At 38.2% G+C, this 10,858-nt stretch overlaps 1 pseudogene; it reads right to left on the reverse strand.

Moving 5' to 3' along the window:
* Nucleotides 1-10,263: 10,263 nt before the first annotated feature.
* LOC105805666 lies at nucleotides 10,264-10,858 on the reverse strand (annotated as a pseudogene).

A 10,858-nucleotide genomic window follows, 5' to 3' on the forward strand; every position in this document is an offset into this window, starting at 1 on the left:
CTCTTGCTCAGGCTGGTCTCGAACTCCTGAGCTCAAACAATCCGCCCGCCTCGGCCTCCCAGAGAGCTAGGATTACAGGCATGAGCCACCGTGCCCGGCCTCAGGTTGTTTTCTTGATACTGTGTTATTTGAGTTCTTATATATGCTGTAGCTTATTTCTCTTTTTTTATTTTAATAAATTTAAGGGGTCCAAGTTGAATTCCATTACATGTATATATTGTATAATGATGGAGTCTGGGCTTTTGTGTACCCATCACCCAAGTAATGTACATTGTATCCCATAGATAATTTTTCATCCCTCACCTCATCCCCCTCCCCCCTTGTGAGTCTCCAATGTCCATTATACCACTCTGTGTGCCCTTGTGTAGCCATAGTTTAACTCCCACTTACAAGTGAGAATGTGCAACATTTTTTTCTGTTCCTGAGTTACTTCACTTAGGTTAGTGGCCTCCAGTTCCATCCAAATTGCTGCAAAAGACATTATTTCAGTCTTTCTTATTACTGAGTAGTTCTCCATGGTATATACCACATTGTCTTTATCCACCGATCAGTTGATGGGAACTTAGGTTGATTCCATACCTTTGTGATTGTGAATTGTGCTGTGATAAACATACGAGTGCAGGTATATTTTTGATATAATGATTTCTTTTCCTCTGGGTAAATGCCCCGTAGAGGGATTGCAGGGTCAAATCGTAGATCTATTTTTAGTTCTTTGAGATATCTCCATACTAATCTCCATAGAGGTTGTACTAATTTACTTTCCCACCAACAGTGTATAAATATTCCTGTTTCACCACATCTGTGCCAACATCTATTCTTTTTTGACTTTTTAATAATGGCCATTCTAACTGGAGTAAGATGGTATCTCATTATGATTTTAATTTGCATTTTCATGATGATTAGTGAAGTTGAATAGATATTCAACTTCAAGCCCGCCTCGGCCTCCCAGAGTGCTAGGATTACAGGCGTGAGCCACCACACCCGGCCGGGTTGTTTGTTTTTTTTCTTGCTGAGTTGTTTGAGTTTCTTGTAGATTCTGGATATTAGTCCTTTGTTGGACACGTAGCTTGTGATTTTGATTATTTCTTTTGCTGTTCAGAAGTTTTGTGGTTTAACTAAGCCCCATTTGTCTATTTTTGTTTTTATTGCATTTTGTGGGGGAGTCTTAGTCACAAATTCTTTGCCTAGGCCAATATCCAGAAGAGTTTTTCCTAGGTTTCCTTCTAGGATTTTTATGTAAGATCTTACATTTATTTAAGTCTTTAATCCATCTTGAGTTAATTTTTGTATATAGCGAGAGATAGGGATCCAGTTCCATTCTTTTACATATGGTTATCCAATTTTCCCAGCAATATTTATTGAATAGTATGTCCTTAGTGTATGTTTTTGTCTACTTTGTTGAAGATCAGTTGGTTGTAGGTAAATGGTTTTATTTCTGGATTCTCTATTATGTTCCATTGATCTATGTGTCTACTTTTATGCCAGTACTATGCTATTTTAGTTATTATAGCCTTGTAATATAATTTGAAGTCAAGTAATGTGATGCCTCCGGTTTTGTTCTTTTTGCTTAGGATTTCTTTGGCTATTCAGGCTCTTTTTTGGTTCCATACACATTTTGGAATTTTTTTTTCTAATTATATGAAAAATGGCCTTGGTATTTTAGATGAATTACATTGATTCTATAAACTGCTTTGGGCAGTATAGCCATTTTAACAATATTGATTCTTCCAATCCATGAGCATGGGATGTTTTTCCATTTGTTTGTGTCATCTATGATTTCTCTCACCAATGATTTGTAGTTCTCCTTGTAGAGATTTTTCACCTCCTTGGTTAAATGTATTCCTAGGTATTTTTTGCAGCTATTCTAAATTGGATTGAGTTCTTGACTTGGTTCTCAGCTTAGTCATTTTTGGTGTATAGAAATGCTATTGATTGTTGTACGTTGATTTTATAACCTGAGACTTTGCTGAATTTATTTATCAAATCTACGAGTCTTCTGGAGGAGTCCTTAGGGTTTTCTAGCTATAAGATCATATCAACAGCAAACAGAGATAATTTTACTTCCTCTTTTCCAATTTGGATGCTCTTTATTTCTTTATCTTGCCTGATTGTTCTAGCTAGGACTTCCAGTAGAATAGAAGCAGTGAAAGTAGGAATCCTTGTCTTGTTCCAGTTCTTAGGGAGAATGCATTCAACTTTTCCCTATTCAGTATGACATTAGCTGTGAGTTTGTCATATGTGGCTTTTATTGTTTTGAGGTATGTTCCTTGTATGGCCAAATGTTTTGAGGATTTTTATCATGAAGTGATGCTGCATTTTGTTGAATGTTTTTTTCCACATCCATTGAGATGATCAAATGGTTTTTGTTTTTAAGTGTGCTTATGTGGTGAATCACATGTATTGGCTTGTGATATTGAACCATCTTGCATCCCTGAGATAAAACCCATTTGATCATGGTCAATTATCCTTTTGATGTGCTATTGGATTCAGTTTGCTAGTATTGTGTTGATGCTTTTTGCATCTACGTTCATCAGAGATATTGGTCCATAGTTTTCTTTTTCTGTTGCATCCTTTCCTGGCTTTGGCATCAGGCTGATACTGGCTTCAAAGAACGAGTTAGGACTTCCTCGTACTCGAAAAAAATGGAACAGTTTCAGTAGGATTGGCACTAGTTCTTTGTATGTCTGGTAGAATTCAGCTGTGAATCCATCTGGTCCTGAGGCTTTTTTTTGTTAGGAGATTTTTTTATTGCTGATTCAATCTCACTACTTATTATTGGAGTCTATTCAGGAGTTCTATTTCTTCCTGGTCCAATCTCAGGAGGTTGTATGTTTTCAGGAATTCATCCATTTCCTCTAGGATTTCTAGTTTGTGAGCATATAGTCATTCATATAGTCTCTGATCTTTTGTATTTCTGTATAGCAGTTGTAATATCTTCTTTTTCATTTCTGATTGTGTTTATTTGGAATTTCTCTCTTCTTGGTTAGTCTAGCTAGTGGTTTATCAATTTTATCTTTTCGAAAAGCCAACTTTTTATTTCATTGATCTTTTGTATTTTTTTTTGTCTCTATTTCCTTTAGTTCTGCTCTGATCTTTGTTCTTTTCTTCTGCCTATTTTGGGTTTTGGGTTGTTCTTGTTTTTCTAGATCCTTAAGGTATGGTGTTAGGTTGTTAATTTGTGATCTTTCTACTTTCTTGATATATGCATTTAATGTTATAAAAGTTCCTCTTAGCACTGCTTTTTCTGTATCCCACAGGTTTTGGTATATTGTGTGTTCATTTCCATTCATTTCAAAAATTTTTTTACTTACCCTCTTTATTTCTTCATTGATCCTGTGATCATTCAGAAGCATGTTTAATTTCCATGTGCTTTATAGTTTCTTAAGTTTATCTTCATAGTGATTTCTAGCTTTATTCCACTGTGGTCCTAGAAGATACTTGAAATGATTTCAATTTTTAATTTGTTAAATTTGTTTTGTGGCCTACAGTGTTGTCTATCTTGGAGAATATTCCATGTGCTGATGAAAAGAACGTATATTCTGTATTTGTTGGGTGGAATGTTCTATAAATATCTGTTAAGTCCATTTGATCTAAAGTTCAATTTAAATCTAATGTTTTTTTTTCTGTCTTGATGATCTATCTAGTGCTATGAGTTGGGTGTTGAAGTCCCTCACTATTATTGTGTTGCTGTCTCATTTAGTCTAGTAATATTTGCTTTGTGAATCTGGGTGCTCATATGTTGGATGCTTATATGTTTAAGATCATTATATCCTCTTGCTGAATTGATCCCTTTATCATTACATAATGACCTTCTTTGTCTTTTTTTACTGATTTGAATTTAAAGTCTGTTTTATCTAAGTTATAGATACTCCTGCTTGCTTTTGGTTTCCATTTGTGTAGAATATTTTTTCCACCCCTTTACTTTCAATCTATATGTGTCTTTATGGGTAAGATGAGTTTCTTAAAAGAGGCATATAGTTTGATCACTTTTTTATCCATTCTGCCAATCTATATCTTTTAAGCAGAGCATTTAATCCATTTGCATTCAAGGTTAATATTGATATGTAAGGCATTGTTCTTGTCATATTGTTAGTTGATTTCTAGTTTCTTTCTTTTTGTCTTTCATTTGCTGCATTTCTGTTATGTTGCCATTTAATTCCTTTCTCTTCCTCCTTAGTGTGATTGTTTTGCAAGACCTGTGAGTTTTACATTTACATGTGTTTTCATGGTGGTGAATATTGACTTTCGTTTCCATGTTTAGGACTTTTTTGAGCATTTCCTGTGGGGCGGTCTAGTGGTGGTGAATTCTCTTGGTGTTTACTTATCAGGAAAAGACTTTATTTCTCCTTCATCTGTGAAGCTTATTTTGGCAGGATGTAAAATTCTTGGCTGGCAGTTTTCCTCAGCACTTTGAAAATGCCATCCCAGTCTCTTCCGGCCAATAAGGTTTTTGCTAAAAGGCCTGCTATTAGTCTGATGGGGTGATTAGATGCTTTTCTCTTGCTAATTTTAAAACTCTTTCATTTTTTACTCATTCTGGTTATAATATGCTGTGGTGAAGTTCTTTTTGCAGTATATTTGCCTAGGAATCATCAATCCTCCTGTATCGGAATGTCTAATGCTCTTGCTAGTCCTGGGAGGTTTTCATCAATTACTTCCTTAAATAGGTTTTCTAAACTTTTTGATCTCTCTTGCCCCTTGGGAATACAAGTAATTCATAGATTCAGTTGCATCTCTAAGGCTTTCCTCATTCTCTTTTATTCTTTTTCCTTGTTTTTGTCTGACTAGATTATTTTAAAAGACCAGGCTCTTATATTACTTCTTTTGCTTGGTATAGTCTGTTTTTGAAGTTTTTTAAATGTGTTTTGTATTTCCTTCAATGAATTTTTCAGCTCCAGAATTTTTATTTGGTTTTATTTTTTGAGATATCTATCTCCGTAGTAAATTTCTCTCATTTATATCCTGAATTGATTTTCTGATTTCTTTGTATTGGTTTTCAGATTTCTCTTGAATCTCATTGAGCTTCTTTACAATCAATGTTTGGAATTCTCTAACTGTCATTATGAGAAATTTTTTTTGATTTGGATGCATTGCTAGACAATTGTGGTCCTTTGGTATTGTATTTCCTTGCTTTTTCATGTTTCCTGTGTCCTTCCATTGCTATCTGTGCATCTGATGTAGAAGTTGCTTGTTCTGATTTTTTGAAATTGCTTTTGAAGGGGAAAATTTTTTCCTGAAGATGTATATATTATTGATTGAGTAGGACACTTGGCTTTGATTTGGGGTGCCTGAAGTAGTGTGATCTTTGTATTTCTTAGGCAGTACACAGGGTCAGTGGCATCTGTGATTTCCTTGGTGACTTAGGGAACAGTTATTAATTGAAGCTGTGGTAAAGTTTTGCTGGGGATGTGAACACCAGCTGAGCCAGTCTTTGGGCCCTAATGGTGGAAGCAGTGGGCTCAGTATGCCTGATTTTAGGCCTCAGGGCAGCTTACAGTGGCAGCAGTGTTAGTGTGTCATGAGGGGCCAATTCTTGGGCCTTCAGGTGGCTTTTTGAGAAGCTAGTAGTTGGAGCAGAGGGCTGGATGTGTGGCAGGTTCTTAGGCCCGTGTGCAGCTGGTATGATATGGGAAGTAGCAGAGGCAGTTGTAGAGCCACCCACTAGGACTCAAGTGTTCATGTTGGTGTTACTGGTAGCTGCAATGGATTGGGCAGGCTAGTCCCCAGTCCCACAGCTGCCTATAACAGGGTAGTGGGTATTGTCCTAATTGTGCTTAGGAAGGCTTGGTCTCCCTTGTCCCTTCCTGGCTGGGTGGTGGCTGAACCTATGTTACCTTGAACTCGGTCCAAGGGCATGGCTGCCCATCTTTAAACTCCCAAAATGGTACCTTGGGCCTGTGACCAGAAGGGGTGGGGCCCCTTCCAGGAAGACATTGTGTGCAAGATGCTGGGGAGAGTGCTGTCCACTCATGTCTTGGTCTTACAACAGCCCATAGCAGGACAGTGGGAATTGTCCTACGTATGTGTATGAGAGCTTGGGTCCCCCTGTCCCTTGTCAGCTGGGTGGGACTGCAGCCGCATCAGCCCAAACTCAGCTCAAGGGTGAAGAACTGCTCAGCTTTAAATTCCCAAAATGGCACATTAGGCCTGTGACTAGAGACAATTGGGCCCTTTTCAGGCAGGCTGCACTAGCAGGAAACTGGGGAATGTAGTTCAGTCGAGACTCAGTCCCACAGCAGCCAGCTGCAGGATGGTGGGCCCCATCCCAGATGCACACTGGGAAGCCTGGTTTCCCTGCCCCTCCCCAGCCAGATGGGGGCTGCAGCTCCATCAACCCAAACTCAGCCTAAGGATGGGTGCAACCCTGTGTTAAACTATCAAAATGGAACCTGGGACCTTTGACTGGAAAGGCTGGGCCCCCACCCAGGCAAACAGTGTACATGAGATGAGAAACTGTGTAAAATACTGCCTGCTCATGTTTCAGTCTCAACAGCAACCCACATCAGAGTGGTGGGGACCTTCCCAGGGGTGCATGGGAGCACCTGGGTTCCTTTATCCCTCCACAGAGCTGCACAGTGGCCGCAGGCTTGCCCGTGATTCCTCAGTATCTAGGCTCTTAGCATGGTGCCTGGCTCAAGCTGCTCCTTGGCAAGGATACCTGTGGGGTTCCACATGGGTTCCCTCTCTGAAGCTACATCTCTGTGCAATCTCCAAGCAGTTCCCTATGTTAGGCCAAGACCTGCATGGGGTGGGGATGGTTCTTGTAGCTAAGATCATAAAAGCTTGTTTCAGAGAGTGGAGGCTTGGGTGTTTCTCTCTTACTCTTTCCCTGCACCCAGGAGTTTCTCCTGGCTGTTAGCCAGTCCCCAGGTGGGAAGTTGCCCTGATCCCTCTCCTTACCTACTTTTGGTGCTCCCCATCACTTCTCTAGTGAATCCTAGTGTTCTCTTCTAGATGGTCTGCTTGGAATGTGAGAATCTGCTTACTATTCTGGTTCCTCTCTGTGAAGGAGGCACATACTACCTGTGTCTAGTCGGCATCTTGATGCTATCTCAATATATCTCTTATATATTTTGGATTTTAACCTATTATCAGATGTATGGTTTGCAAATATTCTTCTCTCAACCTATAGGTTGCCTCTTCACTCTGTTAATTGTTTCCTTTGCTGTGCAGAAGGCTTTTTGTTTGATATAATCCCATTTGTCTATTTTTGTTTTCATTGCCTGTGTTTTTGGGGTCATATCAAAAAAATCATTACCCAGACCAACATTATAGAGGTTTTCTCCTAGGTTTTCTTCTAGTAGTTTTATAGTTTCAGGTCTTATGCTCAAATCTTTAATCCATTTTGAGTTTATTTTTGTATGTGATATGAGGGAAAAGTCCCAATTTCATTCTTTTTCATGTGGATATCCAGTTTTCACAGCATCATTGATTGAAGAGACTGTCCTTTTCCCATGGTGTATTTTTGGCACCTTTGTCGAAAATAGACTACAAATATGTAGGTTTATTTCTGGGATCACTATTCTGTTCCACTGGTCAATGTATCTGCTTTTATGCCAGTACCATGCTGTTTTGATTACTATAGGTTTATAATACATTTTGAAAACAAATAGTGTATGCCTCCAGCTTTGTTTTTCTTTCTCAAGATTGCTTTAACTATTTGGGGTCTTTTGTGGTTCCATACTTATTTTAGGATTGTTTTTCCCATTGCTGCTATAAGTGTCATTGAAAATTTGATAAGGATTGCAATGAATCTGTAGATCACTTTGGTTAGTATGGACATTTTAACAATATTAATTCTTCTAAATCATGAACATAGGATAGCTTTCCATTTATTTATGTCTTCAATCTCTTTCATTAATATTTTATAGTTTTTGGTCCACAGATCTTTTACCTCCTTGGTTAAATTTATTAAATATTTCATTTTTTTATGTTGTTATAAAAGGAATTTTCTTCATTTATTTTTTAGATAGACTGGTTTCTGAATATTGAACCAGCCTTGCATTCCTAGAATCAACCCCACTTGGTCATTTTATATTATTCATTTACATATTGTCGAATTCCATTTGTTAATATTTTGTTGATGATTTTTGCTTCTGTGTTCAAGAAGGTCTGTAGGGTTTTTTTAAAATGATCTTTGTCTCATTTTGGTATTAGAATAATGCTGGCCCCATAAGATGAGTGCAAAGTATTCTCATCTTCCATTTTCTGGAAAGGATTGTGTAGAATTGGTGTTATTTCTTCTTTAGATGTTTAGTAGACTTCTCCAGTAGAATCATCTGAGTCTGGAGATCACTTTTTTTTTTTTTTGTGGAAAGTTTTTAACTAAAAATTCTTTAATAGTTACAATACTATTCAGATTATCTATTTCATGCTGGGTGAATTTTGATAGTTTGTGGTTTTCTAGAAATTAGTCATTTTATCTAACTTGTATAACTTGTGTATGTAAGTTTGTTCTTTTCAATCCTCTTAATGTCTGTAGAATCAGTACTGATTTCAACTCCTTCATTCTTGATATTGGTAATTTGTGCTTTCTCTTTCTTTGTCAGTCTTACTAGAGGTTTATCAATTTTAATTATCTTTTCAAAGAAACAGCTTTTGGTTTGATTTTTTTTACCTCTATTTTGCTGGTCTCAATTTTATCTGTCAGCTGTTATGTTTTATCTTCTTTCTGCTTGCTTTGATTTTGTTCTTTTTCTAGTTTCTTAAAATAGAAGCTTGACTCTTGATTGGAGACCTCTCTTCTCTTTTAATATATGCATTTGATGCTCTAAATTCTCCCACTAAGCTCTGCTTTAGCTGCAACCCACAGATTTTGATTGATTTTCATTTTCATTCAGTTCCATATACTTTTTAATTTCCTTTTCCTGTTTGAACCATGGATTTTTTTTTTTTTTTTTTGAGACAGAGTCTCACTCTTTTTGCCCGGGCTAGAGTGAGTGCCGTGGCATCAGCCTAGCTCACAGCAACCTCAAACTCCTGGGCTCAAGCAATCCTCCTGCCTCAGCCTCCCGAGTAGCTGGGACTACAGGCATGCACCACCACGCCCGGCTAATTTTTTTTTCTATATATTTTTAGTTGTCCGATTAATTTCTTTCTATTTTTAGTAGAGACGGGGTCTCGCTCTTGCTCAGGCTGGTTTTGAACTCCTGAGCTCAAGCAATCCTCCCGCCTCGGCCTCCCAGAGTGCTAGGATTACAGGCGTGAGCCACCGCACCCGGCCTGAACCATGGATTATTTTAAAATGTGTTTAATTTCCAGGCCAGGTGCAGTGGCCCACGTCTGTAATCCTAGCACTTTGGGAGGCTGAGGCAGGAGGATCACTTGAGGACCAGGAGTTTGAGACCAGCCTGGGCAATAGCAAGACTCTGTCTCAACAAAAAATAAAAACGATCCAGGTGTGGTGGTATGCACTTGTAGTCCCAGCTACTCATCAGGCTGAGACAGGAGGACCACCAGAGACCAGGAGTTCAAGGTGCAATGAGCTAATGATTGCACCACTGCCCTCTAGCCTAGGCAACAGGAGCAAGACAGGATATGTTCTATCTTGGTGAATCTTCCATGTGTGCTTGAAAAGAATGTTTATTATTCTCTGTTGGATGCAATGTTTTATAAAGGACAATTTATAAAACCTTGGTTGATGATCATTACACAAAAATAAAAGGGCCAATTAACCAAGACGACATATTTATCCCAAATGTGTATGCATCAAATAACAGAGCTGCAAAATACTTGAAGTAAAAACTAATATAATAAAACAGAAAGGAGGAATAATCTATAATTACAGTCAGGAAATTCAACAATTTTCTCTCAATAATTGATGGAATCCCTGGCAATCTTCTTTGCTCTGAGGTCTACTTTACCTGATATTAATTTAGTCACTCCTGCTTTCTTTTAATTAATATCTGCATGTTAGATTGTTTTCCATTCTTTTACTTCCAACCTACTTATAGCATTGTATTTGCAGTGAGTTTCTTATAGACAGCATCTAGTTGGTTCATGATTTTTTCCACTATGCTAATCTGAGTTTTTAAAAGTTTTTTAAATTTTCAATTGGCAAAAAATCATATATATTTATGGGGTACAATGTGATGTTTTGTTACATGGATATATTACGGAATGGTCAAATCAGGCTAATTAACATATCTATCATTTCTTTGTGGCAAAAACACTTAAAATCCTCTTTTAGCTATTTTGAAGTATGTAATACATCATTATTAACTATAGTAACCATGCTGTGCAATAGATCACCAGAACTCAGTTTCAATTAGACAGAAGGAATGAGTTCCTCAGACAGAACTTTAGCTCCTTGCCCTGTAGCACATAGCCACATTGGCCTGGTTTTGATGCAATGCGCACAAGAAGCTTGCCCTGCTGGAACTGCTCCTTCAGAAGACTGCTGATTTTGGTATTCTTTTTCATCATATTTCTTCTGAATATTTTTTATTGTTTTTATTTAAAATTTCTTCTTCCTCGGGAGTCTGCTTGGCCCCTTCTTGTGGCCCAGGGGCAGTGCACGGTGGGACTCGTACCACTGACGGTGCAGTGTGCTGTCATTTAAGCACAATGCAGTTCTTCACCTGAGTCTTGGTGTAGACCAGATCATTACTGCATGCATTGTAGACAACGTCAGTGATCCTTGTTTTGTGAGTACAACACTGTGAGCCCCAAGAGAAGTTCCCCATCTCCAGCCTCAGGGCACAGTATTTCTTGTTACCTCCACACATATGTATTTGATGAGGGCCAATCTTAGTGTTGGCAGTGGGGCATCCCAGCTCATACTTCATTTCTTGTGGTAGGGCTTTCTCTTGCCCCTGGTCTTGCAGTGTTTGTTCCAGTTGTCCCAAGAGATGCCCAT

Source organism: Propithecus coquereli, unplaced genomic scaffold (genome assembly GCF_000956105.1).
Source record: "Propithecus coquereli isolate 6110/MARCELLA unplaced genomic scaffold, Pcoq_1.0 Scaffold1, whole genome shotgun sequence".
NCBI lineage: Eukaryota > Metazoa > Chordata > Mammalia > Primates > Indriidae > Propithecus > Propithecus coquereli.